The sequence below is a fragment of the Cylas formicarius genome, unplaced genomic scaffold (genome assembly GCF_029955315.1).
Source record: "Cylas formicarius isolate icCylForm1 unplaced genomic scaffold, icCylForm1.1 PGA_scaffold_26__1_contigs__length_5699629, whole genome shotgun sequence".
In the NCBI taxonomy this organism is placed as follows: domain Eukaryota; kingdom Metazoa; phylum Arthropoda; class Insecta; order Coleoptera; family Brentidae; genus Cylas; species Cylas formicarius.
Window position 1 is genome coordinate 146,124 of NW_026844301.1, and position 19,499 is coordinate 165,622.

A 19,499-nucleotide genomic window follows, 5' to 3' on the forward strand; every position below is an offset into this window, starting at 1 on the left:
TATACTATAAGTTAGTGATAGTGACTTGCTCACCAGCCACCCAACAAACTCACAAAGTTAAAAAAGTTCGAACCCAAATAACCAAAAACCAAATAAATAATTAATAAATAAACCGGCACGTCAGTTTAAATCTCCATATATTGGCTCAAGTACACACTAAGCACAGGAAGCTTGGTTACGATCGATCGTTTACAAATAGCTCTTGCAAACAAATGTATCTTCAATTGGGTACTTTATCTTTACCCTAACTGAGCTCTTTAATTTATATTGATATTTAAATTGAAATTTGTATTTAATAGGTACAAAAATTAACCGAAACGTAAATAGAGGCTTATCTGTGATCCTCCAGTTACGGGCAAGCTCTAAGATGGCTGTCCTGTATACTGCCTACGGGTTCACCAGTCAGTGGGATAGGCACGAACGCTTATCACTCTTGGACGAGGAGATATGCACTGCAACGTCCTGAACCGAGCTAACTTGAAGACTTGACGAATTCTTGGGTGGCAGAATTCATAACACGTGCCGTCCACGATGTAAGGAAGCACCAAATCCAATTGAACCGGAACTGGGGAAGCCAGTTCCAAATGAGAAGCCAAAACCAGTCCAGCAATCAAAAACTGGTTCCAAAAGGAAAACCAAATCCAAAACCAAAATCAAAACCGAAAACCAGAACCAAAAAAAAACCCTACAAAAGAAAATAATGAGTTGCGAAGTTCATAATTACTTGCAAAGTGTGAAATAAATTGTGAAACTTACGCCTGATGATCGTGGGTGGCGGTGAAGAGTGCCAGGTGCTAGGTTGGTTAGCTTTAATCCAGCCTAAGCTGTAATGTTGGGGACGTCCAAGCAAAATACTACCAACAAGACGACGATCCGCAACTTCTATACGATTTCAATCCGGTTTAATCCTCGAAAACTACGAGATGCCACATACTTATTCGGATTGAAATCTTGCAACCACTTGCACCGACGGAAATCGTAGAGCCAAAGAAAGAAAGGCCGATGAAGTTTCACAAAGTTCCAAAAAAAGAGACCGATGGTGCTGGCAATACGATGTTCGGTTCCGATACCACTAGGGTCAATGGGCCAATAATTACAGAAGTTAATCAACGCAAGCAGACTAAATATTACCTAACTACTACCCGCTATTACCAATAATAATCAATTATTACACACACCTGAATGAGATTACACAGTAACGTCTTAGGAAATTGAAGACGAACGTGGGCCAAAGGTCGAGTGCTTAACTGTACTAATGGCCGGGTGCATTCGCGTTGACAGAGGATTGAAATATAACCTCTCCAAAAAGCAACAAGTGTAAATAAATGAAAGCAAGGGACAAGAATAGAAATTGTCGTTAGTTCAGAAATAAGAAGGAATACAGGACGATCGTCTCGTGCAATCCAACCGCATTCCGCAGTAACATCTTAAATTGCAGCAAAAATGCAACGACTGCAAACCACACCAAGCAATTAAACAGTTACAGTGTGTTCGAACAGAATGAAGTAGCAATACCAGTAGTTTTGAGGATTAAGACAGTGAGTAATTGTGAGAATAAAATATTTAATAGGTAGTCTACGAGCATTATTAACCTACATGTGAGAAACATAAGTCGAAGTAGCCAATGACAAATTGAACCCGTTACACTCCCCCTCTTCTTCGGAAGGAGGTTTAATTTCATAGAAAAGTAAACCGACGACAACCATAAAGCCAACCAGGCCAAACTAGGACGCAATACTCGCCAAACTCAAAACTAGATGTGAACAATGACTCCGCAAGAATCACCAAAACAATACTAGTCAAAAAAACCCGAAATAATGAAAAAAAAACGACTTTCAAGATTCTCCAATGAAGCGAAACTAAAACTAATTGAAAAAGATCATCAAGCATCCTGAAGACAGAGAAAATACCATACAACACCAATTAATGAAAACCCTAAAATATCACCACAATAGTATAGAGATGATGTGATCGGAGTTCGCGCTAAGATCAAACCTAATCTCCACTCTAAATGCGATGTTAGCGGGCGAGTAAGGGTTTTTGAATCCGATCTTCCGGCGGCCGGGTGGTCCAAAGTTCTTTGAGGCGATTGTGTTGTTGCGAGGGAACGAGCGCAACTAAGGCCTGACACCGTGGACCTAGCCGTGACTAAGTAGGCCTAACAATGCGGTGGAAGACGGCCGCGCTGTAGCCCGAGCGATCGATGTCCGTTGCCGATCCCAACGGCGTAGCCGGACCGACGCACACAGATGAATTTCTCTGTCCGATATGCGGTAGATCGTTTACCACCAAGTCTGGACAAGGGTTGCACTGGTGGGGGGCACACCAGGAGGACAGAAACGAGAAGCTTAAAGTGCGCTGGCAGCGCGAGGAACTCGAGATCATGGCTCAGAAGGGGGAACCTTTCTTGAACCTCTTCCTACTCCAAAAAATGTCAGGGCGTTCGTTGGAAGCCATTACAGGCGCCATTATGCTCATTATTGAACTTGAGTTCTGACGGTCAAGGGCAATGGCTGCAGTCAGCAGCGGACTGTAGAGGTCTCTCGTTCTTCTATGGATCCACCCCGTCCGCCTTCAATAGTCCGGCGGTGAATTTACGTGATGCCGCTGGCAGAGCCGAGGAACTACTGAGGACTAAAGTGAGAGAGGCTTGCGAATGGCCTGTTTGATACGGACACCTACTCCTGCAATCTTCTTATCACGACAGCTCGACGGGCCTTGGAAGGAACACCGATTCTGCACTTGCTCACGGAATGGCTAGAAAGTTGTTTCCCAACTCCTAGCGCATGACGCAATGACGGAAGCAGAAATTTCAGAAAACGAAATTAAGCTCAACTTTGCGCCGGGCCCTGATGGAGTTACGCCTCGCCAATGGAAGGCTATGCCTGCCAGAATGCGTGCTCTCTTCTATAACTTGGTGATGTTGACCTACGAAATACCTGAGCGGCTTCTCAAGGCTCGAACTTCGCTACTACCAAAGAAAGCTTTCTCAGAACATCCAGGAGAATATAGACCGATTACCGTAGCTCCAGTACGCTTGCGGCAGTTTAACCGTGTGTTGGCTATCCGCCTGGGGAATTCGAACGTTATAGATCAGGGCCAACGTGTTTTTATGACCGCTGATGGGTTCTGTGAAAACACGGCAATTCTAGATGTGGTCCATTCATGGAGTATGTGATGACGGCGTACAGCAAGGCTTCCACGGTAATATCAGTGGCCGGTCAAGTTTCTGAGAAGTGGCGGTTCGGTGGAAGTCCGTCAAGGCGATCCATTGTCACCGCTACTGTTTAAGGAGAGATCCGTCATGATGCAGTTTGCCCTGCCTTGGCGGGTGGACTACGGAATAACGGCTGCCACGTCGAGCGGGAGCGGATCTTTTGAAAGCCCGACATCATCGCTAGCAAGGCTAGCCTCGCTGTCATAGTAGACGGCCAGGTGGTCTCACCGAAGCAGGAGCATCAAGCAACGGTTGCGAAATACGCTGGCAACAGTGCACTCATCACAGGTGTGTCCCAAAAACCTACACGTCTCGGAAGAGAAAACCTCCACCACCGCAGCGACCATTTCATGGAACGGGGTGTGGTGTCGAAAGTCCATAAACACACTTAATGTTCCGTGGAAACTTCCATCAGGGAGATATGGTTTGCAACGCGAAGAGCACCGCAGTTGCAGCGGTGACCGCATCTTCCCCTGGGACCTTGAAAATCCGTAGAAGTCATCTGCAGTTTCAATGTATATTTCAGTCTGCCAAGTTATGGAAATGCAGGTTTTGACTATAATCTACTCGAAATCAAGAGCGAAAAAAACCCAAATTTGTCCCAAAAAGAGGGGTTTTAAGATCATATCTGCTCTTCTAATGTAGATTTGGGTGCATTAAGAGGCGAAGAAGCAGATTCTCACAGGGATTTTATCGAAATCGGCAACTATTTGATTTAGAAAGGGGTTTTACACCCATGATAGTCTAAGCTGATATTTGCAGTTTTGATGCGGTTTTAGATACGATATGAATCGAAGAAGCCGATTTTGACTGGAATCTGTTTAAAATGACAAAGAAAAACCTATTATCAATTCAAGGAAGTGAATTTTTAAGTAGTTATCTGCAGTTTTAATGTAGATTTCAGTTCGCTAAGTTATGAAAATGCATATTTTGGCTATAGTCTTCCGTAAATCAAGGGCGAAAACCAATTATTTGTCCCAAAAGAAGGTGTTTTAAGTATATATCTGCATTTCTAAGGTAGATTTGGGTACAATAAGAGGCGAAAAAGCAGATTCTGACTAAGATTTTATCGAAATCGGCAACTATTTGACTCAGAAAGGTTGCCTTACGTCGAAATCTAATAGTTTATTAAGGTTTTCGTTACTAAAATGCCCAAAGACGCCGATTTTGACTAGAATTTGAAAGATATTGACATGAATATATAACTGTTTGTATCAAAAAATGATAGTTTAAACTGATATTTGCAGTTTTGATGCGGTTTTAGATACGATATGAATCGAAGAAGCCGATTTTGACTGGAATCTGTTTAAAATGACAAAGAAAAACCTATTATCAATTCAAGGAAGTGAATTTTTAAGTAGTGATCTGCAGTTTTAATGTAGATTTCAGTTCGCTAAGTTATGAAAATGCATGTTTTGGCTATAATCTTCCGTAAATCAAGGGCGAAAACCAATTATTTGTCCCAAAAGAAGATGTTTTAAGTATATATCTGCATTTCTAAGGCAGATTTGTTTACAATAAGAGGCGAAAAAGCAGATTCTGACTAAGATTTTATCGAAATCGGCAACTATTTGACTCAGAAAGGCGATGATGATGACCAGATGATGTAGGCGGCCCGGCCCGAAACACGGAGTCGCCATCCTCGGCCGGCGGGGACAGCGACGGGGCGGGCCTGCGGAGGCCGGTCGAACCGGACGGGAGAATGTGTCGGGTGGTCCGGCGCCTCCTTCTGCACGGCTTCTAACTGAGCTCGTAATACGCCGTAACTCTTGAGCCTACGGAGGTTTTTGATGGCGTCAACCGTACGGTGGAACCTATATGCTAGGTGTTTGTTCACCGCGGTTCCATCGTACTCGAGCTCAGCCAAGCAGATGGCGAACCTTTCCAGCTCCGAGATACGATCGGCCTTCCGTCGATCCGCCAGCTCTACACTCCTCTGATACGCCTCAGGATGGGCGCGGCTGCATATGCCGGCAAAGGTCCGGAAGGCCCGGCCACATTCCGCGCATGCACTAGGGCCCTCTTCCACTTGGCCCCGGCAGTACCGTCTGCGATGTTGCGAAAGGCCAGCAGCCGTCAAGTATCTGCGGCCACACCCCTCGCAGGGGAAATCCCCTGGGAAGCAATACGACGCGCACGAAGTTGTTTGGCGGTTAACCCCTGTGCTGTTGCGACATTCTACTGCAATAGTGAAGGGCTGGGGCGCATATTAGGTTTAGAAATGCTCCAAGATAGTGTAGATGAGGGGGTTGTCGCTGTCTCCACAATCTGTCCCGAAATGCCCGAAACGCCCATCGGGAAAGCCACAGAACGCACACAACACGTTAAGACGACACACGCGACTATCCCGGATTCGATGGCGCAAGGGCGATGGCAAAAAGCCCCGATTTACGAGCAGCCGCGAAAGGCATAGTTAAGTTACTCCCGCCGTTTACCCGCGCTGGATTGAATTTTTTCACTTTGACATTCAGAGCACTGGGCACAAATCACATTGCGTCAACATCACGTTAAGACCATCGCAATGCTTTGTTTTAATTAGACAGTCGGATTCCCCCGGTTCGTGCCAGTTCTGAGCTGACTGTTAAATAGCGGGCGAATAGAACACCGGAAAACCGGAGTTTTCCAGGTCTCGTAGCGAGGCGGTTCCGCGGGAGGCCAAAGCTCGGGACCGGGTTCGGATCGGCTCGTTAACCGGAACTCGCTTCCTCGCCAAGCCCGACATGCCCCGATCCTTAGAGCCAATCCTTATCCCGAAGTTACGGATCCAATTTGCAGACTTCCCTTAACGACATTATTCTATCGACTAGAGGCTCTTCACCTTGGAGACCTGCTGCGGATATAGGTACGAACTGGCCCGACGTCTCCACGTGGCCATAACTTAGCGGAATGAAATTTACATTAAAACTACAGGTAACTTCACCAACTTCAAACAAAATTCACTTTCTTGGATTGATAGTAGGTTTTTCCTCATCATTTTAAACAGATTCCAGTCAAAATCGGCTTCTTCGACTCATATCGTACCTAAAACCGCATCAAAACTGCAAATATCAGTTTAAACTATCATTTTTTGATATTAACAGTTATATATTCATGTCAATATCTTTCAAATTCTAGTCAAAATCGGCGTCTTTGGGCATTTTAGTAACGAAAACCATAATAAACTATTAGATTTCGACGTAAGACAACCTTTCTGAGTCAAATAGTTGCCGGAAGATTATAGCCAAAACATGCATTTTCATAACTTAGCGAACTGAAATCTACATTAAAACTGCAGATAACTACTTAAAAATTCACTTCCTTGAATTGATAATAGGTTTTTCTTTGTCATTTTAAACAGATTCCAGTCAAAATTGGCTTCTTCGATTCATATCGTATCTAAAACCGCATCAAAACTGCAAATATCAGTTTAAACTATCATTTTTTGATACAAACAGTTATATATTCATGTCAATATCTTTCAAATTCTAGTCAAAATCGTCGTCTTTGGGCATTTTAGTAACGAAAACCTTAATAAACTATTAGATTTCGACGTAAGGCAGCCTTTCTGAGTCAAATAGTTGCCGATTTCGATAAAATCTTAGTCAGAATCTGCTTTTTCGCCTCTTATTGTACCCAAATCAACCTTAGAAATGCAGATATATACTTAAAACACCTTCTTTTGCGACAAATAATTGGTTTTCGCCCTTGATTTACGGAAGATTATAGCCAAAACATGCATTTTCATAACTTAGCGAACTGAAATCTACATAAAAACTGCAGATAACTACTTAAAAATTCACTTCCTTGAATTGATAATAGGTTTTTCTTTGTCATTTTAAACAGATTCCAGTCAAAATCGGCTTCTTCGATTCATATCGTATCTAAAACCGCATCAAAACTGCAAATATCAGTTTAAACTATCATTTTTTGATACAAACAGTTATATATTCATGTCAATATCTTTCAAATTCTAGTCAAAATCGGCGTCTTTGGGCATTTTAGTAACGAAAACCTTAATAAACTGTTAGATTTCGACGTAAGGCAACCTTTCTGAGTCAAATAGTTGCCGATTTCGATAAAATCTTAGTCAGAATCTGCTTTTTCGCCTCTTATTGTACCCAAATCTACCTTAGAAATGCAGATATATACTTAAAACACTTTCTTTTGGGACAAATAATTGGTTTTCGCCCTTGATTTACGGAAGATTATAGCCAAAACATGCATTTTCATAACTTAGCGAACTGAAATGTACATTAAAACTGCAGATAACTACTTAAAAATCCACTTCCTTGAATTGATAATAGGTTTTTCTTTGTCATTTTAAACAGATTCCAGTCAAAATCGGCTTCTTCGATTCATATCGTATCTAAAACCGCATCAAAACTGCAAATATCAGTTTAAACTATCATTTTTTGATACAAACAGTTATATATTCATGTCAATATCTTTCAAATTCTAGTCAAAATGGGCGTCTTTGGGCATTTTAGTAACGAAAACCTTAATAAACTATTAGATTTCGACGTAAGGCAACCTTTCTGAGTCAAATAGTTGCCGATTTCGATAAAATCTTAGTCAGAATCTGCTTTTTCGCTTCTTATTGTACCCAAATCTACCTTAGAAATGCAGATATATACTTAAAACACCTTCTTTTGGGACAAATAATTGGTTTTCGCCCTTGATTGACGGAAGATTATAGCCAAAACATGCATTTTCATAACTTAGAGAACTGAAATCTACATTAAAACTGCAGATAACTACTTAAAAATTCACTTCCTTGAATTGATAATAGGTTTTTCTTTGTCATTTTAAACAGATTCCAGTCAAAATCGGCTTCTTCGATTCATATCGTATCTAAAACCGCATCAAAACTGCAAATATCAGTTTAAACTATCATTTTTTGATACAAACAGTTATATATTCATGTCAATATCTTTCAAATTCTAGTCAAAATCGGCGTCTTTGGGCAATTTAGTAACGAAAACCTTAATAAACTATTAGATTTCGACGTAAGGCAACCTTTCTGAGTCAAATAGTTTCCGATTTCGATAAAATCTTAGTCAGAATCTGCTTTTTCGCCTCTTATTGTACCCAAATCAACCTTAGAAATGCAGATATATACTTAAAACACCTTCTTTTGGGACAAATAATTGGTTTTCGCCCTTGATTTACGGAAGATTATAGCCAAAACATGCATTTTCATAACTTAGCGAACTGAAATCTACATTAAAACTGCAGATAACTGCTTAAAAATTCACTTCCTTGAATTGATAATAGGTTTTTCTTTGTCATTTTAAACAGATTCCAGTCAAAATTGGCTTCTTCGATTCATATCGTATCTAAAACCGCATCAAAACTGCAAATATCAGTTTAAACTATCATTTTTTGATACAAACAGTTATATATTCATGTCAATATCTTTCAAATTCTAGTCAAAATCGTCGTCTTTGGGCATTTTAGTAACGAAAACCTTAATAAACTATTAGATTTCGACGTAAGGCAGCCCTTCTGAGTCAAATAGTTGCCGATTTCGATAAAATCTTAGTCAGAATCTGCTTTTTCGCCTCTTATTGTACCCAAATCTACCTTAGAAATGCAGATATATACTTAAAACACCTTCTTTTGGGACAAATAATTGGTTTTCGCCCTTGATTTACGGAAGATTATAGCCAAAACATGCATTTTCATAACTTAGCGAACTGAAATCTACATTAAAACTGCAGATAACTACTTAAAAATTCACTTCCTTGAATTGATAATAGGTTTTTCTTTGTCATTTTAAACAGATTCCAGTCAAAATCGGCTTCTTCGATTCATATCGTATCTAAAACCGCATCAAAACTGCAAATATCAGTTTAAACTATCATTTTTTGATACAAACAGTTATATATTCATGTCAATATCTTTCAAATTCTAGTCAAAATCGTCGTCTTTGGGCATTTTAGTAACGAAAACCTTAATAAACTATTAGATTTCGACGTAAGGCAACCTTTCTGAGTCAAATAGTTGCCGATTTCGATAAAATCTTAGTCAGAATCTGCTTTTTCGCCTCTTATTGTACCCAAATCTACCTTAGAAATGCAGATATATACTTAAAACACCTTCTTTTGGGACAAATAATTGGTTTTCGCAATTGATTTACGGAAGATTATAGCCAAAACATGCATTTTCATAACTTAGCGAACTGAAATCTACTTTAAAACTGCAGATAACTACTTAAAAATTCACTTCCTTGAATTGATAATAGGTTTTTCTTTGTCATTTTAAACAGATTCCAGTCAAAATCGGCTTCTTCGATTCATATCGTATCTAAAACCGCATCAAAACTGCAAATATCAGTTTAAACTATCATTTTTTGATACAAACAGTTATATATTCATGTCAATATCTTTCAAATTCTAGTCAAAATCTGCGTCTTTGGGCATTTTAGTAACGAAAACCTTAATAAACTATTAGATTTCGACGTAAGGCAACCTTTCTGAGTCAAATAGTTGCCGATTTCGATGAAATCTTAGTCAGAATCTGCTTTTTCACCTCTTATTGTACCCAAATCTACCTTAGAAATGCAGATATATACTTAAAACACCTTCTTTTGGGACAAATAATTGGTTTTCGCCCTTGATTTACGGAAGATTATAGCCAAAACATGCATTTTCATAACTTAGCGAACTGAAATCTACATTAAAACTGCAGATAACTACTTAAAAATTCACTTCCTTGAATTGATAATAGGTTTTTCTTTGTCATTTTAAACAGATTCCAGTCAAAATCGGCTTCTTCGATTCATATCGTATCTAAAACCGCATCAAAACTGCAAATATCAGTTTAAACTATCATTTTTTGATACAAACAGTTATATATTCATGTCAATATCTTTCAAATTCTAGTCAAAATCGGCGTCTTTGGGCATTTTAGTAACGAAAACCTTAATAAACTATTAGATTTCGACGTAAGGCAACCTTTCTGAGTCAAATAGTTGCCGATTTCGATAAAATCTTAGTCAGAACCTGCTTTTTCGCCTCTTATTGTACCCAAATCTACCTTAGAAATGCAGATATATACTTAAAACACCTTCTTTTGGGACAAATAATTGGTTTTCGCCCTTGATTTACGGAAGATTATAGCCAAAACATGCATTTTAATAACTTAGCGAACTGTAATCTACATTAAAACTGCAGATAACTACTTAAAAATTCACTTCTTTGAATTGATAATAGGTTTTTCTTGGTCATTTTAAACAGATTCCAGTCAAAATCGGCTTCTTCGATTCATATCGTATCTAAAACCGCATCAAAACTGCAAATATCAGTTTAAACTATCATTTTTTGATACAAACAGTTATATATTCATGTCAATATCTTTCAAATTCTAGTCAAAATCGGCGTCTTTGGGCAATTTAGTAACGAAAACCTTAATAAACTATTAGATTTCGACGTAAGGCAACCTTTCTGAGTCAAATAGTTTCCGATTTCGATAAAATCTTAGTCAGAATCTGCTTTTTCGCCTCTTATTGTACCCAAATCAACCTTAGAAATGCAGATATATACTTAAAACACCTTTTTTGGGACAAATAATTGGTTTTCGCCCTTGATTTACGGAAGATTATAGCCAAAACATGCATTTTCATAACTTAGCGAACTGAAATCTACATTAAAACTGCAGATAACTACTTAAAAATTCACTTCCTTGAATTGATAATAGGTTTTTCTTTGTCATTTTAAACAGATTCCAGTCAAAATCGTCTTCTTCGATTCATATCGTATCTAAAACCGCATCAAAACTGCAAATATCAGTTTAAACTATCATTTTTTGATACAAACAGTTATATATTCATGTCAATATCTTTCAAATTCTAATCAAAATCGGCGTCTTTGGGCATTTTAGTAACGAAAACCTTAATAAACTATTAGATTTCGACGTAAGGCAACCTTTCTGAGTCAAATAGTTGCCGATTTCGATAAAATCTTAGTCAGAATCTGCTTTTTCGCCTCTTATTGTACCCAAATCTACCTTAGAAATGCAGATATATACTTAAAACACCTTCTTTTGGGACAAATAATTGGTTTTCGCCCTTGATTTACGGGAGATTATAGCCAAAACATGCATTTTCATAACTTAGCGAACTGAAATCTACATTAAAACTGCAGATAACTACTTAAAAATTCACTTCCTTGAATTGATAATAGGTTTTTCTTTGTCATTTTAAACAGATTCCAGTCAAAATCGGCTTCTTCGATTCATATCGTATCTAAAACCGCATCAAAACTGCAAATATCAGTTTAAACTATCATTTTTTGATACAAACAGTTATATATTCATGTCAATATCTTTCAAATTCTAATCAAAATCGGCGTCTTTGGGCATTTTAGTAACGAAAACCTTAATAAACTATTAGATTTCGACGTAAGGCAACCTTTCTGAGTCAAATAGTTGCCGATTTCGATAAAATCTTAGTCAGAATCTGCTTTTTCGCCTCTTATTGTACCCAAATCTACCTTAGAAATGCAGATATATACTTAAAACACCTTCTTTTGGGACAAATAATTGGTTTTCGCAATTGATTTACGGAAGATTATAGCCAAAACATGCATTTTCATAACTTAGCGAACTGAAATCTACTTTAAAACTGCAGATAACTACTTAAAAATTCACTTCCTTGAATTGATAATAGGTTTTTCTTTGTCATTTTAAACAGATTCCAGTCAAAATCGGCTTCTTCGATTCATATCGTATCTAAAACCGTATCAAAACTGCAAATATCAGTTTAGACCATCATTTTTTGATTCAAACAGTTATATATTCATGTCAATATCTTTCAAATTCTAGTCAAAATCGGCGTCTTTGGGCATTTTAGTAACGAAAACCTTAATAAACTATTAGATTTCGACGTAAGGCAACCTTTCTGAGTCAAATAGCTGCCGATTTCGATAAAATCTTAGTTAGAATCTGCTTTTTCGCCTCTTATTGTACCCAAATCTACCTTAGAAATGCAGATATATACTTAAAACACCTTCTTTTGGGACAAATAATTGGTTTTCGCCCTTGATTTACTGAAGATTATAGTCAAAACATGCATTTTCATAACTTAGCGAACTGAAATCTACTTTAAAACTGCAGATAACTACTTAAAAATTCACTTCCTTGAATTGATAATAGGTTTTTCTTTGTCATTTTAAACAGATTCCAGTCAAAATCGGCTTCTTCGATTCATATCGTATCTAAAACCGCATCAAAACTGCAAATATCAGTTTAAACTATCATTTTTTGATACAAACAGTTATATATTCATGTCAATATCTTTCAAATTCTAGTCAAAATCTGCGTCTTTGGGCATTTTAGTAACGAAAACCTTAATAAACTATTAGATTTCGACGTAAGGCAACCTTTCTGAGTCAAATAGTTGCCGATTTCGATGAAATCTTAGTCAGAATCTGCTTTTTCACCTCTTATTGTACCCAAATCTACCTTAGAAATGCAGATATATACTTAAAACACCTTCTTTTGGGACAAATAATTGGTTTTCGCCCTTGATTTACGGAAGATTATAGCCAAAACATGCATTTTCATAACTTAGCGAACTGAAATCTACTTTAAAACTGCAGATAACTACTTAAAAATTCACTTCCTTGAATTGATAATAGGTTTTTCTTTGTCATTTTAAACAGATTCCAGTCAAAATCGGCTTCTTCGATTCATATCGTATCTAAAACCGCATCAAAACTGCAAATATCAGTTTAAACTATCATTTTTTGATACAATCAGTTATATATTCATGTCAATATCTTTCAAATTCTAGTCAAAATCGGCGTCTTTGGGCAATTTAGTAACGAAAAAATTAATAAACTATTAGATTTCGACGTAAGGCAACCTTTCTGAGTCAAATAGTTTCCGATTTCGATAAAATCTTAGTCAGAATCTGCTTTTTCGCCTCTTATTGTACCCAAATCAACCTTAGAAATGCAGATATATACTTAAAACACCTTCTTTTGGGACAAATAATTGGTTTTCGCCCTTGATTTACGGAAGATTATAGCCAAAACATGCATTTTCATAACTTAGCGAACTGTAATCTACATTAAAACTGCAGATAACTACTTAAAAATTCACTTCCTTGAATTGATAATAGGTTTTTCTTTGTCATTTTAAACAGATTCCAGTCAAAATCGGCTTCTTCGATTCATATCGTATCTAAAACCGCATCAAAACTGCAAATATCAGTTTAAACTATCATTTTTTGATACAAACAGTTATATATTCATGTCAATATCTTTCAAATTCTAGTCAAAATCGGCGTCTTTGGGCATTTTAGTAACGAAAACCTTAATAAACTATTAGATTTCGACGTAAGACAACCTTTCTGAGTCAAATAGTTTGCCGATTTTGATAAAAACTTAGTCAGAATCTGCTTTTTCGCCTCTTGTTGTACCCAAATCTACCTTAGAAATGCAGATGTATACTTAAAACACCTTGTTTTGGGACAAATAATTGGTTTTCGCCCTTGATTTACGGAAGATTATAGCCAAAACATGCATTTTCATAACTTAGCGAACTGAAATCTACATTAAAACTGCAGATAACTACTTAAAAATTCACTTGCTTGAATTGATAATAGGTTTTTCTTTGTCATTTTAAACAGATTCCAGTCAAAATTGGCTTCTTCGATTCATATCGTATCTAAAACCGCATCAAAACTGCAAATATCAGTTTAAACTATCATTTTTTGATACAAACAGTTATATATTCATGTCAATATCTTTCAAATTCTAGTCAAAATCGTCGTCTTTGGGCATTTTAGTAACGAAAACCTTAATAAACTATTAGATTTGGACGTAAGGCAGCCCTTCTGAGTCAAATAGTTGCCGATTTCGATAAAATCTTAGTCAGAATCTGCTTTTTCGCCTCTTATTGTACCCAAATCAACCTTAGAAATGCAGATATATACTTAAAACACCTTCTTTTGGGACAAATAATTGGTTTTCGCCCTTGATTTACGGAAGATTATAGCCAAAACATGCATTTTCATAACTTAGCGAACTGAAATCTACATTAAAACTGCAGATAACTACTTAAAAATTCACTTCCTTGAATTGATAATAGGTTTTTCTTTGTCATTTTAAACAGATTCCAGTCAAAATCGGCTTCTTCGATTCATATCGTATCTAAAACCGCATCAAAACTGCAAATATCAGTTTAAACTATCATTTTTTGATACAAACAGTTATATATTCATGTCAATATCTTTCAAATTCTAATCAAAATCGGCGTCTTTGGGCATTTTAGTAACGAAAACCTTAATAAACTATTAGATTTCGACGTAAGGCAACCTTTCTGAGTCAAATAGTTGCCGATTTCGATAAAATCTTAGTCAGAATCTGCTTTTTCGCCTCTTATTGTACCCAAATCTACCTTAGAAATGCAGATATATACTTAAAACACCTTCTTTTGGGACAAATAATTGGTTTTCGCAATTGATTTACGGAAGATTATAGCCAAAACATGCATTTTCATAACTTAGCGAACTGAAATCTACTTTAAAACTGCAGATAACTACTTAAAAATTCACTTCCTTGAATTGATAATAGGTTTTTCTTTGTAATTTTAAACAGATTCCAGTCAAAATCGGCTTCTTCGATTCATATCGTATCTAAAACCGTATCAAAACTGCAAATATCAGTTTAAACTATCATTTTTTGATTCAAACAGTTATATATTCATGTCAATATCTTTCAAATTCTAGTCAAAATCGGCGTCTTTGGGCATTTTAGTAACGAAAACCTTAATAAACTATTAGATTTCGACGTAAGGCAACCTTTCTGAGTCAAATAGCTGCCGATTTCGATAAAATCTTAGTCAGAATCTGCTTTTTCGCCTCTTATTGTACCCAAATCTACCTTAGAAATGCAGATATATACTTAAAACACCTTCTTTTGGGACAAATAATTGGTTTTCGCAATTGATTTACGGAAGATTATAGCCAAAACATGCATTTTCATAACTTAGCGAACTGAAATCTACTTTAAAACTGCAGATAACTACTTAAAAATTCACTTCCTTGAATTGATAATAGGTTTTTCTTTGTCATTTTAAACAGATTCCAGTCAAAATCGGCTTCTTCGATTCATATCGTATCTAAAACCGTATCAAAACTGCAAATATCAGTTTAAACTATCATTTTTTGATTCAAACAGTTATATATTCATGTCAATATCTTTCAAATTCTAGTCAAAATCGGCGTCTTTGGGCATTTTAGTAACGAAAACCTTAATAAACTATTAGATTTCGACGTAAGGCAACCTTTCTGAGTCAAATAGCTGCCGATTTCGATAAAATCTTAGTTAGAATCTGCTTTTTCGCCTCTTATTGTACCCAAATCTACCTTAGAAATGCAGATATATACTTAAAACACCTTCTTTTGGGACAAATAATTGGTTTTCGCCCTTGATTTACTGAAGATTATAGTCAAAACATGCATTTTCATAACTTAGCGAACTGAAATCTACTTTAAAACTGCAGATAACTACTTAAAAATTCACTTCCTTGAATTGATAATAGGTTTTTCTTTGTCATTTTAAACAGATTCCAGTCAAAATCGGCTTCTTCGATTCATATCGTATCTAAAACCGCATCAAAACTGCAAATATCAGTTTAAACTATCATTTTTTGATACAAACAGTTATATATTCATGTCAATATCTTTCAAATTCTAGTCAAAATCTGCGTCTTTGGGCATTTTAGTAACGAAAACCTTAATAAACTATTAGATTTCGACGTAAGGCAACCTTTCTGAGTCAAATAGTTGCCGATTTCGATGAAATCTTAGTCAGAATCTGCTTTTTCACCTCTTATTGTACCCAAATCTACCTTAGAAATGCAGATATATACTTAAAACACCTTCTTTTGGGACAAATAATTGGTTTTCGCCCTTGATTTACGGAAGATTATAGCCAAAACATGCATTTTCATAACTTAGCGAACTGAAATCTACTTTAAAACTGCAGATAACTACTTAAAAATTCACTTCCTTGAATTGATAATAGGTTTTTCTTTGTCATTTTAAACAGATTCCAGTCAAAATCGGCTTCTTCGATTCATATCGTATCTAAAACCGCATCAAAACTGCAAATATCAGTTTAAACTATCATTTTTTGATACAATCAGTTATATATTCATGTCAATATCTTTCAAATTCTAGTCAAAATCGGCGTCTTTGGGCAATTTAGTAACGAAAAAATTAATAAACTATTAGATTTCGACGTAAGGCAACCTTTCTGAGTCAAATAGTTTCCGATTTCGATAAAATCTTAGTCAGAATCTGCTTTTTCGCCTCTTATTGTACCCAAATCAACCTTAGAAATGCAGATATATACTTAAAACACCTTCTTTTGGGACAAATAATTGGTTTTCGCCCTTGATTTACGGAAGATTATAGCCAAAACATGCATTTTCATAACTTAGCGAACTGTAATCTACATTAAAACTGCAGATAACTACTTAAAAATTCACTTCCTTGAATTGATAATAGGTTTTTCTTTGTCATTTTAAACAGATTCCAGTCAAAATCGGCTTCTTCGATTCATATCGTATCTAAAACCGCATCAAAACTGCAAATATCAGTTTAAACTATCATTTTTTGATACAAACAGTTATATATTCATGTCAATATCTTTCAAATTCTAGTCAAAATCGGCGTCTTTGGGCATTTTAGTAACGAAAACCTTAATAAACTATTAGATTTCGACGTAAGACAACCTTTCTGAGTCAAATAGTTTGCCGATTTTGATAAAAACTTAGTCAGAATCTGCTTTTTCGCCTCTTGTTGTACCCAAATCTACCTTAGAAATGCAGATGTATACTTAAAACACCTTGTTTTGGGACAAATAATTGGTTTTCGCCCTTGATTTACGGAAGATTATAGCCAAAACATGCATTTTCATAACTTAGCGAACTGAAATCTACATTAAAACTGCAGATAACTACTTAAAAATTCACTTGCTTGAATTGATAATAGGTTTTTCTTTGTCATTTTAAACAGATTCCAGTCAAAATTGGCTTCTTCGATTCATATCGTATCTAAAACCGCATCAAAACTGCAAATATCAGTTTAAACTATCATTTTTTGATACAAACAGTTATATATTCATGTCAATATCTTTCAAATTCTAGTCAAAATCGTCGTCTTTGGGCATTTTAGTAACGAAAACCTTAATAAACTATTAGATTTGGACGTAAGGCAGCCCTTCTGAGTCAAATAGTTGCCGATTTCGATAAAATCTTAGTCAGAATCTGCTTTTTCGCCTCTTATTGTACCCAAATCAACCTTAGAAATGCAGATATATACTTAAAACACCTTCTTTTGGGACAAATAATTGGTTTTCGCCCTTGATTTACGGAAGATTATAGCCAAAACATGCATTTTCATAACTTAGCGAACTGAAATCTACATTAAAACTGCAGATAACTACTTAAAAATTCACTTCCTTGAATTGATAATAGGTTTTTCTTTGTCATTTTAAACAGATTCCAGTCAAAATCGGCTTCTTCGATTCATATCGTATCTAAAACCGCATCAAAACTGCAAATATCAGTTTAAACTATCATTTTTTGATACAAACAGTTATATATTCATGTCAATATCTTTCAAATTCTAATCAAAATCGGCGTCTTTGGGCATTTTAGTAACGAAAACCTTAATAAACTATTAGATTTCGACGTAAGGCAACCTTTCTGAGTCAAATAGTTGCCGATTTCGATAAAATCTTAGTCAGAATCTGCTTTTTCGCCTCTTATTGTACCCAAATCTACCTTAGAAATGCAGATATATACTTAAAACACCTTCTTTTGGGACAAATAATTGGTTTTCGCAATTGATTTACGGAAGATTATAGCCAAAACATGCATTTTCATAACTTAGCGAACTGAAATCTACTTTAAAACTGCAGATAACTACTTAAAAATTCACTTCCTTGAATTGATAATAGGTTTTTCTTTGTCATTTTAAACAGATTCCAGTCAAAATCGGCTTCTTCGATTCATATCGTATCTAAAACCGTATCAAAACTGCAAATATCAGTTTAAACTATCATTTTTTGATTCAAACAGTTATATATTCATGTCAATATCTTTCAAATTCTAGTCAAAATCGGCGTCTTTGGGCATTTTAGTAACGAAAACCTTAATAAACTATTAGATTTCGACGTAAGGCAACCTTTCTGAGTCAAATAGCTGCCGATTTCGATAAAATCTTAGTCAGAATCTGCTTTTTCGCCTCTTATTGTACCCAAATCTACCTTAGAAATGCAGATATATACTTAAAACACCTTCTTTTGGGACAAATAATTGGTTTTCGCAATTGATTTACGGAAGATTATAGCCAAAACATGCATTTTCATAACTTAGCGAACTGAAATCTACTTTAAAACTGCAGATAACTACTTAAAAATTCACTTCCTTGAATTGATAATAGGTTTTTCTTTGTCATTTTAAACAGATTCCAGTCAAAATCGGCTTCTTCGATTCATATCGTATCTAAAACCGTATCAAAACTGCAAATATCAGTTTAAACTATCATTTTTTGATTCAAACAGTTATATATTCATGTCAATATCTTTCAAATTCTAGTCAAAATCGGCGTCTTTGGGCATTTTAGTAACGAAAACCTTAATAAACTATTAGATTTCGACGTAAGGCAACCTTTCTGAGTCAAATAGCTGCCGATTTCGATAAAATCTTAGTCAGAATCTGCTTTTTCGCCTCTTATTGTACCCAAATCTACCTTAGAAATGCAGATATATACTTAAAACACCTTCTTTTGGGACAAATAATTGGTTTTCGCCCTTGATTTACTGAAGATTATAGCCAAAACATGCATTTTCATAACTTAGCGAACTGAAATCTACATTAAAACTGCAGATAACTACTTAAAAATTCACTTCCTTGAATTGATAATAGGTTTTTCTTTGTCATTTTAAACAGATTCCAGTCAAAATCGGCTTCTTCGATTCATATCGTATCTAAAACCGCATCAAAACTGCAAATATCAGTTTAAACTATCATTTTTTGATACAAACAGTTATATATTCATGTCAATATCTTTCAAATTCTAGTCAAAATCTGCGTCTTTGGGCATTTTAGTAACGAAAACCTTAATAAACTATTAGATTTCGACGTAAGGCAACCTTTCTGAGTCAAATAGTTGCCGATTTCGATGAAATCTTAGTCAGAATCTGCTTTTTCACCTCTTATTGTACCCAAATCTACCTTAGAAATGCAGATATATACTTAAAACACCTTCTTTTGGGACAAATAA